Source organism: Rattus norvegicus, chromosome 5, assembly GCF_021556685.1.
Source record: "Rattus norvegicus strain SHRSP/BbbUtx chromosome 5, alternate assembly SHRSP_T2T, whole genome shotgun sequence".
NCBI lineage: Eukaryota > Metazoa > Chordata > Mammalia > Rodentia > Muridae > Rattus > Rattus norvegicus.
The window spans coordinates 50,687,134-50,705,040 of record NC_141538.1 but is presented as its reverse complement, the minus strand read 5'-3'; the positions used below and the strand labels follow the sequence as shown (position 1 = coordinate 50,705,040).

Here is a 17,907-nt window from a genome sequence, read left to right as displayed (position 1 = left end):
TTTTCATCTAACTCAGCTGTTTTGTACCTCCTATCATATGAACTCCAATAATTTACATATAAAATTTTTCTTGTTTCTTTCCTTGGTGCATAGTGATGTTTACTCCCAGTGATGCTCTTCTTAATGGTGCTGTTCCAGATCCGACAAGTTCAAGTCATACTCTAGGCCATAAACACCTTATTCTTTTGATTGTATTTGCAACAAGACAGGTTAGAAGCTTTCATTCAATATTTTTCCCTTGATGGAATCAAAATTCTAGATATTGTGTAGCTTGCTTATTGCCCCTAGAACTGAGATCCTTGGCTGAAATAGTGCATCCCAGTGTTTGTAGGATCGGATTTGTTTCTGCTGGGAGTTGTGTTTTATTCCTTCTCTTCAGAAGACTCTTCCTGATCTTCTGAGGACTATTCCAAAACTTCCTTTTTCTTGAGCACCTTTCTGGAAAGTATTAACAGAGCTTCCCTTTTGTTCTTTCATCTTTCCAACCCCATCTTTAAAACGACTTATCAGCTTCTATTATATCAACTCTCCTCCCCTTTGTTCTGTGAGTGTCTATTATGTTAAATTCTTATCAGTGATATTAATATAGTTGGACAATATTATATCTCAATGAAATGATATGTATCATTTATAGTAACTTTATTTTCCTAGTATATTACCTTACCATCCATGATATTTTCATTACATTGGAAAATGTAATAGATATGAAGATAAAGTCTATTATTCTTTTGGAGGAGTTTAAAAAGAACACAAACCAGCCCCTAACATAAGATCAACCATCTCCAAAAAGAACATTTAAGCAAATCAATGAACTTTTCTTATTTTTTATTCCAGTTGAATAACTGTTTGGCTTGAGCATTGCTCATAAATGCATGGGAATAATAGACAACGGCAAGTGAAACCACAGAAACTTGATAAGAAACTTCAGATACTTTATATTTATTAGGTACTGGAAGACCAGAGTTCTTCGAAGGCCAGAGAAGAGAAAATAGTGTTAAAAAATGAAGCAGGAAACTGAGAAATAAATACAATGTTCTATATCATTTGCCCTATGATGATTATTAGATCCTGATGAACCATTGAGTAAAGAAACAAGTCCTTATCATGAAAATCTGCTGAGTTACCTGATACAGTTTCAGAAGGATGCTTTTTTAAAAGACTATATCAAAACTGTTCACTATCACAGGGAAAGTTTTGATTTTGCTTTATCATTTATTTTAAATTATTTTAATATTTCTACATAAGTGCTTATTGAATTCACATCATTTCCTCCCCTCTCTTTCCCCCTATAACTCCTCCTGTATTGCTCCAAATATTCTCAAACTCATGACCTGACCTCTCTTTCTCTCTTTCTTTACACATTATTGTTACACAACACACACACACACACACACACACACACACACACACACACACACACACACACCCTTATGGGTCATAAGTATATATGTTTATGTTGATCACTTGTAGTTAAACAACCAAGCAGGGCTCATTCTCCTGGAGAAGACTGACTCTTGTGTCTTAGCAGACATCAAGTGCCTGTACCTCTTCATCTATTAGTGGTGTGCTGTAAGATTCCCTTATTCACACTGGTATGTCAATTTATATAATTTTCATAACTTGTTTAGTCAACAATATTGTTGAGATTTTATGAGTAGAGCTTCCTTGTCATGTATGGAGGACAGTAACATGTTTACTGACTCTTACAATCTTTTGGTCCCCTATCCTGTCATGCTCCCTAAGCCTTAGGTGTATTGTTTGCATTGTAAATGCATCAATTGAGGTTGGGTATTATACAATCAGTTGTTCTCTGCAGTTTGACCAGTTGTGGATCTCTGAAAAGGTCTTTATTTTCTATAGGAAGAAGTTTCTTAGATGAGGATGAGAACTACCCTTAAATGATGGGTACAGAGATGATATTTTTGGAGTGGAGCTAGAAGTTATACTGTTTTAGAGAAGTGAGAGCAGAAGGTTGTCATCCAGGGCCATGACTCACATCATGCATTATATTTGTTTTCTGTAATATAATGTGGCACCTCTGTTTTTTTATGAACAGAGATCAGTTTTCTCCTACTCCCAACATTGCAAAGGCAATCAGTCACAGAATCTCCTGTATGTGTGGATAGTTATGATCTTTCAGAATGAACATAGCATGTGCCTGATACAATTGATACAACTTTCTGTAGCTTGTCCTAAAGCTGTAATTATTCTAGGTCATTGGACTCTTAGGAAGCATGGTTTTGGATATCTCTCAGTGTACATTTTCATTTAAAAATACTTCCTTATGACGGATCCAGAATTTCATCCTTGAAATTCTGAGTCTTCATTCTCTTCTTTTTTTTTTTTTTTTTTTTTTGCCAAAGGGTTGCATTTGTGGCAAAGGCTCACTGAATGTCACTGCTATGCAAAAACAGTCCATGGGCTCCAAACATCTTTTGTCATTTGCTTCTGTACAGTAGTAGCCATGGGTACTCAATGTCATTGGTCTTAAGTTAATTCAGCAGAGCAGTAGGAGTGTAAGTAGCTTTTATCTTGGCCTGTTGTCCAGATATAGAAGAAAATTGTGGATGCATCTTCAAGAAGTGTAAAACCCATACTATACTCCAAGGGCATTGTTCCATCATGAATATGAATTATAAGAAAGGCCAGTGTCAGAAAATGCTTCATTTTAAAATGCTAATCCTTAGCTGTGGATGTCTAAAATGAGGAAAAATTTGTTCATTAATCGCTCAAATATTATAGTTTTTGGTTCTTTTTTGTATTTATTTATGTATTTATTTATGTATTTATTTATGTATTTATTTATGTATTTATTTATTTATTGTGGAGAGCAGTGATTTAAGGTTCACATAAGATAGTGAGTGGTTAAAAGCACTTTGTTCACATAAACATAGATAGAAATCTCAATTGGAAAGAAAGCATTGTTAGAAATCATGTTTTGTCTCTGTGGCAAAATACCTGCTGTATAGCCTAAAGAAGAAACTATTTTTTGATGCCCATGGCTGCAGAAGCTTCAGCTCATAGTCATCTGGATCCATTTCCTTTCAAATTGTGGTGATACAGAAACATCATGGTAGAAGGGCATGAAGGAGAAAGGCTGCTCATAGTAGCCAGGGACCAGAAAGCCAGAGAAAAAGAATCATGAACAAGGCGTAACTGTGATCTGCTTTATCTAGCGAAGCTCGATCTGTTAGATTCCATCATTTTCACAGTGCCATAAGATTAAGTGTCTCTTAGTGGATTAACATATTGATTATGTTCCTTGATCCCATCATATTACCATGTTAAAACTTCAAAAATTTAGGAACTGAACACTAAGTACATGAGGGTTTGGAGGACATTATATATCTTGATAACAATGCCATTCAAAAATAGCAAATATATGTCAATTTATTATGTACCACAAAGGAAACAGTGGTAAGGTCACTGAAAGCTACATTAAAATCATATTTATAGTCAGAGACACTTGAGTTCAGAATATGACAGTAAACTAATACTAAAGGGCCAAAGGATCAAGGATGCTTCTATGAAAGAAGTAGAACACCATAGACATGATGCTGACATGGTACCACTGACAGAATATAATGCTACAGAAACATTGTAATCAAATAGGGCACAAAGAAAAGTTAGAAATCACCTCTCTGAAAGGTGGATGGTGGTAAGATTCTTCAACAGAATCAAGATTAGAGTGTAGGAGAGCAAGAGGCTGATGTTTGTTAAGTGTTAGATACGATGAGTTCTTGTTGAAGATAGGAAGTGCACAGCAGAATGAGGGCATAGGAAATGCCTCAGGAGAGAAGTTTTATTGGTCATGGGGGACAGAGTGTGTTCTACTTGTCGTTACAGCTGCATGAGCGAGAGTGGATATAGTTTGATGGTAAAATGTAAAGTTTGGAAAGAGACTGTGGTATAATCTTGCTGCAGAGTAAGAAGGCAGGCTCACAAGGGAGAGTCTTTGGGTTTGGTAGGCTATGATAACTCTCTATCAACAATTTCTGAAAAAAACTTTTAAATATAACTCACTAATATTGCTTGGCCTTTGTAATAGCGTTGTGCTCTCCGAGTAAGTAAAGACAGAGCTAAGTTTGTCCAAATATATGTAAAATAGGAGAAAGTATTTAATGAAAATTAATGTTTTTGATAGTTTTGATATGTAAAGATGAACTGCAGAATCCAAACTGGGCAGAGAAGGAGAAATTTAAGAAACAGATATAAGTTATAGATTGAGCAGATTAAATACTAGAGGCCTCGAAAAGTTGATATTTTGTTTTAATAGATGTATCTGTGATCCTAAAAGATTGGGTATTAAAGAAAATACATAGATAATAGATAAATACAGAGAGACACCGACAGATAGGTGAAACATACAAATAGATAGGTAGATAACCCAGGATAGATAACTCAGAATAACTTAGTATAGATATCTCAGATATCAGTGTTCACTGGTATTTACCAGGCTTCTGGTAAATGACAAAAATGATGGTTTGCTATGATGATGTGTATCTGTAGTGGCATGGAAAGAAAATTTTATTAGTGATGATATTGGAAGGGACTGGATTAAATATTTTCTGGTTGTTCTCTGTAGGCACTAAAGTCACCGAGCACTGAATATCTACTCCACCTTTCTGTTCCTTAGTTAGCACAGAGTGGATTTCAGAAGATGTCTGTATGCCAGCTGTAGTCTTGGAGAATCACCATGACTGCTTCAAGGAGGTAAGAACAAATTTATATTGTGAAGATGATCTATAAATCACAATTTCCACTCCTTTATAATAGGGTAAGTCTTACACTCTAACTTGCTGTGAGTTAAATATGCAATGATTTCCATGATACTGGTTTTCAGTTAGTCACACAGAGAGATAGTCTATGCATATTCGTTAATCTGTTACCTTGTAGAATGCAAGACATATAGGTTCATACACACAAGTATAGCACATGTGTGTTAACAGAGTGATTTATTGTAGATGAGATGCATGTAGAGAGATGGGAAAGTAGTTAGCTTTACCTGGCCACCATTACCATTTCGGAGTAATGCTTCAAGAGGCTGGACACTGAGGTATGGAGCTCACTACTTAGGCACTGACATAGTTTAGCATCTATGAAATGAGCTCCGTCTATAGTTCTATGTGAGAATCTCCAGGGCCATAATTGGCTCCATAATTAAAACATAAGGAACATTTGGGGAAAGGGCTTTTTTTGCCACAATTCCTCCAAATTCACATAGTTACGTACAATTTTGACAAAATTTGCTTAGCAGAATTCCTTTATTGGATTTAAAATGTCCTCCTCAGGAGATAGCTTCCTCAGAGATTTGTGGGGAAATCATAATGGCCTGATTTTTACCCATGACATTGACATAGCTTTGAATTTTTGCCACAATTGGGCTTTATCTTGCTGTTTCACATGTGTTTTATGGTATCTGTGTACAGAACAGTGATCACACATGCCTATGTCATGACTTCCCATGGTCATCGTCTCACAATATTGCTGTAAGAGGTGGAAAAGTTTGCCAGATTTCACTCATGCTGTCAGTGAATGGCTTCAATCTTCTACAAATATCTTGCAACATCAAGAAAGACATACTGGCCTTCAGTATCCTGTACTTTCCTCTTTATGTGGTAAAAGCTATCTACAGTTTTCTGTGACTACTGTACCATCTGAGAGGTCCCATATATTGTGAAAACACATTTATCTTCTTGACACTGAACAAAGTGGGTTAAAATTTTGTCAAAATTGTATGTAACAATGTGAATTTGGAAGAATTGTAGCAAAAACCCCCTTTCTCCAAATATTCTTTACTATTTTTTGAAACACTCCTACAAATTGTTGTTGGATCATTTCCATAGTAAATTTTCTTTTAAATTTCATTTATTATTTATTCAAAATGAGACAACTAATTTCTCCAAATTTGAATCATGACTTTCAGCTATATTTCATTTGCTCTATAATAGAAAATACCTGTAATTATTTTCTCTAATGTACTGGAACAAATCAATACTCCATTTTATTTTTCCTGAATTAAGTATCTACCTTACCCTTCTTCTCTATAGCCTCCTGTACTCTGTGGCTTTCTGAAGATGTCCACATGTTAGCTGTAGCCTTTTTAAAACACCATGGCTTTGAGGAAATTGGAACAAAATTTGGGTTTTCTCTAGAAACTTACGTTACTGTGATCTCTTGTCTTTCTTCTGAGCTCATGAATGGAGATTCAAATTCATTGTACTATGTGTTATAATTCACTAGAGGATATGAGAGATATTAAGCCTTAGTTCATTTACAGATGACATTATTTACAGAAAGGGGGATATTATTTATCTATGTTTCAAATACACATCCTTATCCAGGCTTCTAAAATTGCATATTGTTTGAAATCTACACTATATTTACAAAGCTCCAAGTCTTTCAGTAAGCATAACATCTTTGACGTAATGTTCTTATCTACTGGTCTAAATTCTTTTGAAACACTAAGAGAACTAAAAGACAATGTGTATTCCTACCACCTCATGATAGTTAAAAACATGCAATTTCTCTAACCACAGCACTGAAAAGTTGCATAATCACATTGTAGGCTTTAGTTTTCTCTCCAACTTTTGAAATACACTATTTTATCTCATAACACTTGAGAATAGGAAGGTAGTGATAGGAAGGATGCAAGAGATAATAAGATGGTGAAAGCATAGTATTTTAATAGATTATGAAAAGTAAAAGGCCTGGTCAAGTTAATTAGGTAAGTAGGAAGCTCTGGTGGCTATTCCACAGTAGCATGGCTTAAGATGGCCCTAATATATACTGCTACTTAAAAAGCTGTGAGAAAGGAACTTGAAAGTTTTCAATATAAATAAAAAATAAATAGTATAGGAGAGATAAATTTAATCTGACTTAAACTTTACATTAACTACATATATATTAAAACATCATGACACCACGAATATGCCCATTTTATGATTTTATTTATCAATTAATTTTAATTTTAAACAAAAAAATGAAATGTAATTTGAATTAGAAAGAAAAATTCTTTCTTGGCAAGTTTATTTCCTCATATCACAAATATCTGCTGGGCTTTGGCTCCAGCATCTTTATTTCATGTCTGATATGCCCCACACAGAGATCACAGTGTTCTTGTCTGAAACCCAATCATTATCTAGGACATCATGTATATTTATGACTCTTCTGCTATCAACCCCTTCATGCTTCTGATTTTTATTTTTCCACATTCTGCTTCTGCCCAGCAAGAAAGTGAAAATAACATATTATCAATAGGCATTTCTCTATTGTAGCCCCCAAACCGATCACAACAAGTAATAAGTACCTCTTCATTGTCAAAATAACAGCTAAGGAAATTTCACACACCCACCTCAGACAAGGATAAAAGAAAGGTTTTTTTTCCCTTTTACACTCACTGACTGGTTCTTTTACATGATATGAATTAGTATAGTGTTATATGTAGTGATAGTCTCTGAAGCTCTTTAAGACTCAGGAAATTCTCAAGGAAAGCTCATAAATTCTCAGGAAGTAACTAATTCAGAAGTCTCAGGAAGTTCACGAAATTTGCCAGATGCACAAAGCCCCTCCATCACCAAGCGTGTATGTGCATAAGGACTACCATCTTGGCAGTGAGGGTAGTAAAGAACATCTCCCATCACATCAGCTAAGAGTTACTAAGGAAATAGGCAGGAAGAGAGTATTTCCTCTATCTAGATGTTCATTCATCTTCCACCCACATACTACCACCTGACTAGAAGGAGTTTAAAAGCACTAGTTTGACTGGGACAAGGATGAGAAAAACTAATGAATGTTCTTCTCAATTCGAATTTCTACAATGAGCCCTGACTGTGACCCCATGACTGCAGTTGAGATGTTTGAGCTCCAGGTCCCAGGCATACGTGAAAGGACACACTGTGAGGAAATAGGAGTTAATATTGACCCCTGCAGCCAGATTCTATAACTCTCTGGTAGAGAGATGCATCTCTGGAAGACCAGCCTGAGACAATGTAGATGAAACCCATGGAAAAACGTTCGTTTGTTAAGTCTGACATCAACAGGCACATGTGAGAAAAGAGCTAATAGCGAGCATTTCTTAAAGGAACTTTTGCTTATTTCTGTTCATTGTCCTAATATTTGAGTTCCTAAGTGGATAAAGGGAGAAGGGGGGAAACTGAGTATGATCACCAACCATTCTCTTTCCAAGTCTGTGGATGTGCCTTCTGTGGGTGGAAGGCTATGGACATGGTCCTTAATCTATGCAAAGTAAAAGAAAAGATGATTGACAGTTGAATTATGATAGAAAAACTGGAGTTGTTCCTTGTTTGTGGTGCAGTTGACTTCAGTCTGTCACATAAAGAAATAATGCTCTCAGGTAAAGGCATGTATCTCAAAGGATATATTTATGTGGATGCTAGTATCCATAATCATCTTTCTTTCTTCCTGCCTATCATCTATCATCTAAGTAACATTTCCCTGGCTTCTGGAGAAAATGACCATTCCATTATTTCCAATTTATCTTTTATCATTAATGCTTCTGGAGAAAATGACCATTCCATTATTTCCAATTTATCTTTTATCATTAATGCTGCTGGAGCACATCACTTGTTCCTCAGTTTCCTATTCAGTTATCTGCATTTTACATGCATTTCGTGTTGCATTTATCATGCATTTAACAACAGATAATGATGTTGACCACACATAATCTGAAGATCATAGCAATCAGACTGATTTCTTAGACTCATACACAAGAAATGGTATCACTAATTTTGTAGCCAAAACTTTTCTGTTCCCAAATTCTCTGTGCCTAAGCACTGGTGTAAACAATGTGCATACAGTCAAATGTGTTTCTCTACATGATCCAAAAGAAATGTGACAATCTATCGTTCTCTGATGATTATGGGATTATGCATGGTATCACTCATAGAATTGCAAACTATGTATTGTTCTTCCTAGTTCAAATTTGACTCTCTTGACTGGAAAAAGTGTGACTGTCTTGTGCAAAGCAATCCTCTGTGGAGACAGTGCAACAACGCTGTGACACTCAGTAGGTAGAACAGGAATGGGGCAGTGGCTCAGGTCCTATTCTAGGTCCACCATGAAAGCTGTTGGAACGAGAAAGGATCATAAAAGCCTCCCGGTGCTGACAGTGAGTTCAACATTGCTACCATGGTAGTCAGAGTTTTGTTTTTATTTTTAACTTTATCACTAAAAAATGGTATTTCTGTGAAAAAAATAGACAAACTTTTAAAATATTGAAGTAGGGAAAGCTACGATTAAATGTTTCCAACGAACGAAAATTGATTTCTGGAAAACAACAGCAGAGGAACTGTATCTTTATTAAGTAATGGTTTTACCATGAAGTGGTCCACCTTTTGTAAAGAATGCAAATAAATAAAATTAGGAAGAACAAAAAAGTATACAAGTGACAGAAGCATAAAAACAATGAGTCAGCGTTGAGTGCACAGTCCTTTTGGAGAACTGAGTTCAGTTCCCAGCACCCACACTGTGAGGCTCACAATTAGCTGCCACACCAGCTTAGGCCAACATGAAGCCTCTGCTGCCTTCTGAGGGCATTTTCCCTCATGTGCGCCCGAAAGACAGTTTAAAAAGTATAAATGCTTCAGGAGATAATGAAGCACAAGAGAGCCCCACCCTACACACAGAGTAGGAAGGAGCCCTGACAGTCCTGCTGAGCCTGCTCCTGTGTGTCCCTGTATGTCAGGTGTCACTCCCAGTTACTAGTCCCCCACTTCCATTATCACTTAATGGGAAGTGACCTTTATCACACTTTTATTTGTAGTTTTTCTGATTATGAAGAGTTCTCAAAAAAAATAACAGATTTCATTTTGCCTGCTACTGTTATTAAATTATTAAATTATTCCTGTAATGTTTTTCTGTAACAAGTTTTTTTAAGGCCTGCTTTGTTTTTGAAATTCATTCAGGTTGATGCTTGTTTTCGACTTTGATAAGTCCGCCCTCGTTTTTATGATTGGCACCGTCACTAATGCCACATTTGCCAGTTGTTTAAGCTATTTGATTGCTCTTCTGCTTTTGATAAGACCAAGGGAAAAGTGACTTAGTAAGCCCACAACAATGGTAAGCCCTCACTCCGCATTTTCCCCAACCGGTGCCTGCCTTTGCTGTTTTGCTAATAGCTGTTCTAATAGCTGTGTTCGGGTTAGCTTTTTTGTACTGACTACTGATGGCCAGTGACTCCTCATGTATGTGTCAGTAAGCCATTTACATACTACCATAGTTTGTATTTTATCTTAAACGCTCTCCAGAGACCCATGTGCTAAATGGGTGGTGACAGTAGGAGGCTGGAGGTCTTTTAAGATCGTGGATTCCTGGTTTGTCCTCATTCCCTGTCCATGATATGAATTGTTTTATTTATTTTTTTCTTTAACACACTATCCAACTGGGTCATACTGCCTTGCCGCAGCCTCTAATCAAACCAATGCCTTCAAACCTCAAGCCAAGATAAACGTCTCTCTGAAGTCGTTACCGAGGATATTTTGTTACAGTGATAAAAAGCTGATTAGCTAACAGTTATTATTTAAAAAAAACAGCTTTTTGGGTAATTTCTTCTTTTGCAATTGGATTGTTCAGTTTTGAGCTCTTGAGTTTCAGGAGGTCCAGCGATGTGGATATTAAACACCTCTGTAACACATGGCTTGCATGTGATTCCAAGCTCTGCGGACTTCTCCATTCTGTTGATGGATTTATTTGCTAGATGATTTAGATTGATGGTGCTTACATTTTTTGCTTCTGCTTTTGTTGGCTGTGTGCTTAGAGTCAAATCAAAGAAACCTTCATGAGAATCAGTGTCAGGAAGATTTCCTCTGGTTTTCCAGCCTCAGAAACTTTGTGGCTTCACATCTTGACATTCACATATTTTGTTCATTTTGGGTTGATTTTTATATCTAAGATAAGATTCCAGTTTTTTTACGCACCACATGTCCAAATTCTTCAACATTACTCACTGAAGAGACTACATTTCCTCTCATGGATTATTCAGGATCTTCTGTCATTCAGGATGAATTTGGGAACTTTTGTTTTAATTTACTAATATTTTATAAGTTCATTATGTAAGCCTTTTCTCTCTTATAGCAAGTTTATTCACAATTATTTTACACTTTTGGTACCATGAATGCAATTTTAAAATATTTCCCTTTGTGTAGGATTTTTTTGTTTGTTTTTTGTCTTTCTCAAATCCAGTCAATTGCTTTCGAAGTTAACTTTTGGTTGATTCTTCTTTATCTACTTTTTGTTTCTTTCTCTGACTGAGAATTTAGTAGTTCCAATGGATATATGTATGTATATATGTATATACATATATATATATGTATATATTCCCCCTTGAGACATTATTTTCTATACATAGCATCATTTCACTGTCATATATGGATATTTTATGTTCTCTTTTATTTTTCTTTTTTGTTTTTTTTATTTCTTTTTCTTGTCCCTATTTTTCAAGCTATACTCTCTATAAATGTGTCAAAACCATGATGGTTGCTCTCATGAAAGGTTATAAAATCTTCCTCTCTGTAGGTTACTGGACTTCTTTAGAGCTGAAACACTTTCCTCCTACATGTGACCCTAACATTACGACTCATCCCCAGTTTGTGTGTTCAGAGGGCATTCACCAGAACATGACAGAGAAGGTCTACTTCATTGGACTTCAATTGGGATCTTAGCAAACCTTATTAATATAGGAATATATTAATGTGCCTTGGCATTTCAGGGCCATGTAATATTTAAGCTGTACGGTTTTATAGGACCCTTTATTACATTCGATGGATTCCTCCAGTATGAATTTTGTTGACAGTTAAAATAACCAAACAGTAGAATCTTTTGTCAAGTGATTTGTATTGTCTGGAGACAATTATCTTTCTTTTTTAATTTAAAATCATAGTCTATCACACAGACTCACTCAAATATATGGATACTGGGAATAAATCTGACTTGTTTCTGCTATGTGAACCCCTTCACATGCTGCTATTGCATGAGGATTTATTGGACATCCTTACTTCTATGTTTATTAGCAAAGCTAGCCTGATGTTTGCTTTCATTGTCAGCATGATTCCTGTCTTATAGAGTTTATGTGAAGTGCTCCATATCCTTCAGAAGACTTACTAATTCTTCTTATAGCGAAACTAATTAGCCTTTTTATTTTCATAAAAAACTTGTTTAGTAATTTATTTTTTTAGTTGTCATATTTGGTTTTGGCTTTTTGGTTTTTTCTTGGTTGAACTTTTTACTAGTTATATTTTTCTAGCAATTATGTATTTTCTCAATTTTAGCCAGGGATTTGAAGTCTAATCTTGTCTTATGGTGTGTTCCTTCTGAAACATCCAAGGCAACACCCACAGTTGTGATCTCACATAGCCCTTTTTGTTATTCCTTGGTGCAGCTGTTTGTTGATTTCTTTTGATTCCTTAAAAATCCTCTTATTGAATTTTTATTACAAATACTAGGTATTTCTGCTTGCCTCCTCTTATTCCCCACCTTCTGCTAGTTTTGGGCTGATTTTGTTTTTGGTTTAAGTCTCTTATGGTGTAGTACTGTGCTAGTTATTGGAAAACTTTGTCCTTTATTAAGACTAATTTTAATCCCCCCTCATTCATGTGTGTGTGTGTTTGTGTGTGTGTGTTTGTGTGTGTGTGTGTGTGTGTGTGTGTGTGTGTGTGTGTGTATGTGCGCGTGTGCATTGAGGCCAAAAGATTACAGAGGATCCAGCTGGAGCTGCAGTGATGGTTGTTTGTGTGCTGCTCACATTGGTGCTGGGCAAAGAAACTCAGTTCCACTAGAAGAACATGAACTGAATCATTCCAACCCTACTTGTCTTTTTTATGTAAGTGTTCATAGCTACAAACTTCCCCTTTAGCACGGTTTTTTCATATGACTTTATTTTGATATGCTCTATTTTAGTCTCCCTGTGTCTTAAGATACTTGTATTTTCCCTTTGATTTTCTATGTAACCAGATTTTCCAAGAGTGTGTTATTCAGTTTCTAGGTATTCATAGTGGGTCTTTTTTTATCTCGTGTTGGTCAGGAAAAATGTAGTAGTTGAAATATTTTCAGTCTTCTTGAATTTCTTAAATGTTGCTTTATGACTTTTATCGTGATCTATCTCAGGGATGTCCCATGGATGTGAGAAAAGATAGTACATTACTCTGCTGCTTGGGAGCACCACATTTCCATTAGCTCCATTTGTTCTACAACACTGTCAACTATTTATCATTTATTTTTCTCTACAAATAAAGCTTATAAGTAGGAATTTAAAATCCCAGATATTGTTGTATGGCTGTTCATTTCTATATTTTTAATTTATTAATTTAATTATTTTTAATCATTCCATATGTTCACATCTGAAATGATATACCACTTCCTGGTTACCCCTCCAAAAACCTCCATCCTGCATTAGCGCTCTCCTCCTTCCCTTTTGCTTCTATAAGGGTGCTCCCCATTCACCCATCCTCTTCTCTACCATTGCTCCAGCATCCCCCTGTGCTGAGGCATCAAACCTCCACAGGACTATAGGCCTCCCTCCCGCCATTGTTGTTAGGCATGGTCATCCTTTGCTACCTATGTTTCTAGAGCCATGGATCCCTCCCTGTGCACTCTTTGGTTGGTGGTCTAATCTCTAGGAGCACTGGGTAGTCTGGCCAACCTATGTAGCTCTTCCTATGGTGTTGCAATCTCCCCCCATTCGTCCTTCCACCAGCTTTTTCACCGGGATCCTTGAGCTCAGTGTAATTGTTGACTACAAGCATCCACATCTGCATTAGTCAGTGGCTGGCCAAACCTCACAAGGAGCTACCATACCAGGTTCCTGTCAGCAAGTGCCTTTTGACCACAACAACAGTGTTGGGTTTGGTGTCTGCAGACAGGATAGATCCCCAAGTGGAGCAGTCCTCAGATGGCCCTTCCTTCAGTCCATGTTTTGCTTTTGTTGTTGTTGTTGTTATTGTTTTGTTTGTGTCTTTTTTATCCCTGTCTTTCCTTTGGACAGCAACATTTCTGGATTAAAAAATTTGAGACGAGCATGCGGTTTTATCCCTTGACTGGAATGCTTGACTATCTACTGACGGTGATCTTTACAGGTTCTATCTCCCCTTCTCTGAACATTTCGGCTAAAGTCATCCCTGTTGGGTCTTGGAAGCCTTGTGTTTCCTTGGTGTCTGCGATCCTCCAGTGGCTACCACCAGTTTCTCATCCTCTATTACTACATTTTGGTTTGCTTTCCTGACCATCTCTCTCTGTACCTCTTTCCTATCCTCCCCAGTACCTGATACTGTCCCCTTATTGCCTCCCCCTACTCTCTCCCTTTCAGCAAAGCCCTACTTCTGCCTCCCTCTATCATCCTGTTCCTCTCTCAATGTAGGACTGAAGCATCTACACCATGGTCTTCTTTCCTCCTAAGCTTCATATGGTCTGTGGGTTGTATAACGGTTATTGTAGACTTTTGGGCTAATAGCCACTTATCAGTGAGTATATACAATGTGTGCATAAGCGACACCAAAAATTCTACCAGAGGGTTCCTACAGCTGATAAACAACTTCAGCAAAGTGGCTGGATATAAAATTAACTCTTAACAAATTAGTAGCCTTCCTCTATTCAAAGGTTAAATTGACTGAGAAAAAATTAAGGAAACAACACCTTTCACAATAGTCGTAAATAATTTAAAATATCTTGGTGTGACTCTAACTAAGCAAGTGAAAGTTCTGTGTGACAGAAACTTAAAGTCCCTGAAGAAAGAAATTGAGGAAGACATGAGAAGATTGAAAGGTCTCCCATGCTCATGGATTGGCAGAATTAATATAGTAGAAATGTCCACCTTACCAAAAGCAATCTACAGATTCAATGCAATCCCCATCAGAATTCTAACTCAATTCTTCACAGAGGAAGAAAGAGCAATTCTCAAATGTATTCAGAATGATCAAAAACCCAGGATAGAGAAAACTATTCTCAACAATAAAAGAAATTTATGGGTAATCACCATTCCCAACCTCAAGCTCCACTTCAGAGCAATAATGATAAATATTATAAGGTATTGGTACAGAGACAGTCTAGTAGATCAATGTAATAGAATTGAAGACCCAGAAGTGACCCTACTATGGTGACTTGATCTTTGACAAAGAAGCTAAAACCATCCAGTTGAAAAAAAGCAGCATTTTCAACAAATGTTGGTTCAACTGGTAGTCAGAATGTAGAAGAATGCAAATTGATCCACTCTTATCTTCTTATATAAAGCTAAAGTCCAAGTAAATCAAGGACCTCCACATAAAAGCAGATACACTGAAACTAATAGATGAGAAAGTGGGGAAGAGGCTCAAACACATAGGCACAGGGGTAAATTTCCTGAACAGAATACCAATGTCTTCTGTTCTAAGGTTAACAATTGACAAATGGGACCTCATAAAATTGAAAATCTTCTCTAAGGAAAAGGACACTGTCAATAGGACAAAACAGCAACCTACAAATTGGAAAGAGATCTTTACCAACCCTACATCTGATAGATGGCTAATGTCTGGAATATAGAAAGAACTCAAGAAGTTAGACTCCGGAGTGCCAAATAACCCTATTAAAAAATGGGATACAGAACTAAACATAGAATTCTCAACTCTAATGCTCATGGATTGGCAGAACTAAGCCATGGGAATCAAAAATGGCTGAGAGGCACTTAAAAATGTTCAGCATCGACTTCTATATTCTTATAAATCAAATCTTTCATTTTCTGATGTTCTGGTGTGGGATGCTTATATAGAAAAAGAGTTTAAAAGATTAGCTGACCTGGCCTTCATGCCATTTCACTGTGATATGCATATTTTGGGATGAGTAGGCCATTCTGAGGGTTTATTTTGTCTAAGTATAGCCATTCTTCATTAGCTATTACTGCTGTTACTGTCAAATGTTTTCATCTTTGTCTTAAAACCACTTAATTTGTCATCCTGAAGGTATAACCTGATATTTTTACAGAAAACAATCATGCATTATGTTATAATTCTGTTTCAAAACCACTCTGTCACTCTGGTTTTTAGTTGATTAATTAAACCAAATTTTCATTAAGATGATTATTGAAGAATGGAAGCATATTGTTGCCATTAAGACGTGTCTCATCTAATTTGTGGCTGTTTCATCCCTCTTATGTTTTCCTAGTTTCATTTTGTCTTCAGTTGTTTGATGACATTTTGTATTGATAGGCACTGACTTATTTTTTCTATATTTTGAATCTTTCTATATTTCTATATATTTGGTTCAATGCCTAAGTTTTCATTGAGGATTAGCTTGAAGCTTATATCAAATATATTATTTGATATATTATTCCTTTAATTTTATATTTTTGGTTATGAGCCTAGCCTTTAACAGCTTAACCATCTCTCCAGCCCTCCTTTTATTTTAAGTTTACAACAAGATGTATAAACCTATATATATCTTCATGTGTACTGAACTTTGTGTTCTTTCTTTTGTCTCTTTTTATGTAAGATTATTAATACATTTTAATGTGTTGACATTTGTATTAACCTTGAAAGTAAATTCTTACTACCCAAAATGTTAATTTATAGAAATTTATATTTAAAAATACCAGATAAATCAATGCTTTGGGTGTATTTTTTATAATTGTTGAAAATTGTTTCACTTCCATTAAGAGAACTGCTTTAACTATTTCTTATAGGGGCTACTCTCAAGTCTTGTGGTGGTCAACATAATAGTTGTTTATCTTGAGAAGACAAATATTTTTATTTTAAAGAAAAAATTATCTAGCTATAGTAGTCCTAGATAGTGGCTATTTTCTTTCAGTACTTGCTATATTTCAACTCTTTTAAAAATTTGAAATTGGTTCAGAAATCTGATAACATTATGCAGATTCCTTTATATATGCCAAATTTATTTTATTGTTTTGCTAAATTTTTCTTTTCTTTGACTTTCACAATTCATTATTTTGTACTACAATGCCAGTGTCTTGTTGTTCAACTAACTTGTTGTTTTTTGGTTATTGTTAGTAAGTATCCTTTGTAGACAGACTACTGAAGCTTCGGTCCTCTTTTGACTAACTAGTGGTTCCATAATTTAAACAAACATATGTTCACATAACCAAAATGACTAAACTAGCTAGCATAACATGATCAAAGATGTTCAGGAAATGTGTGGGAAATAATGTGTTTGACTTCTTGCTAACCACTGCTGCCTACAAATCCTAATTATAAATCTGTCAATAGTGAAACATTTAAAATTTGTAACTGCTTTAGTTTCAAATTTGTATTATTGAAAAAAGTAAATCATTTTGATAATTCCTTCTTCATAATTATAATTCTGTTTCTATTCATTTAAGCATTTTGTATGCATGGATTTATTTTGCTGTTTCTAGAAATACAGTGGCAGGCAAACCATAAAATATTAGCAATATTTAAAAATATTCTGCAATGAAAGTATAAGTTTTGAGGCATATTTAACATAGTCATCACCAGCTCTAAGTCAGACTCTACACCATTTAGACAATTTTACTGTGCTGAAATCCTGTATGTGTGGTGTATGTGTTGGTGTGTATGATTATGTACGCATTTCTATGTATGTGTGTGCATCCTTTATGTTTGCTTATTTAAAAAAATCTTTGTATTTTTTGTTGTGCACTACTTTTTTCTTATGAGTTTATTTTCTTACCTGTCAACACTGGAGTAAGAGAGTATCACCCCTCTCCCCCAACTATTGACACTTGTCCATAGAAGTATGTGTAACTTTTGATAATTATTTTGGGGATTTGAGGCCCTTAGACAGAGTTTCACTGTGTATTCCTGGGTGTCCTGGAACTCCCTCTGGCTAGCCTCCAGCTCATAATGTCCATCTGCCTCTCTGTCTCCAGTGCTGGGATTAAAAATATGTGTTATCACCTCTTGCCTGACAATTCTTTATGGGTAGCCT

General features: G+C 35.8%; 1 long non-coding RNA gene across 1 annotated transcript in view; it reads left to right on the top strand.

Annotated features, from left to right (window-relative positions):
- LOC134478954 (uncharacterized) overlaps positions 1-17,907 on the top strand; it is a 74,731-nt gene that overhangs the window by 40,662 nt on the left and 16,162 nt on the right. Inside the window, exon 3 of the long non-coding RNA XR_015621411.1 lies at positions 4,637-4,713. This is a non-coding gene — a long non-coding RNA (uncharacterized LOC134478954). The remainder of the gene's footprint in view (positions 1-4,636; positions 4,714-17,907) is intronic.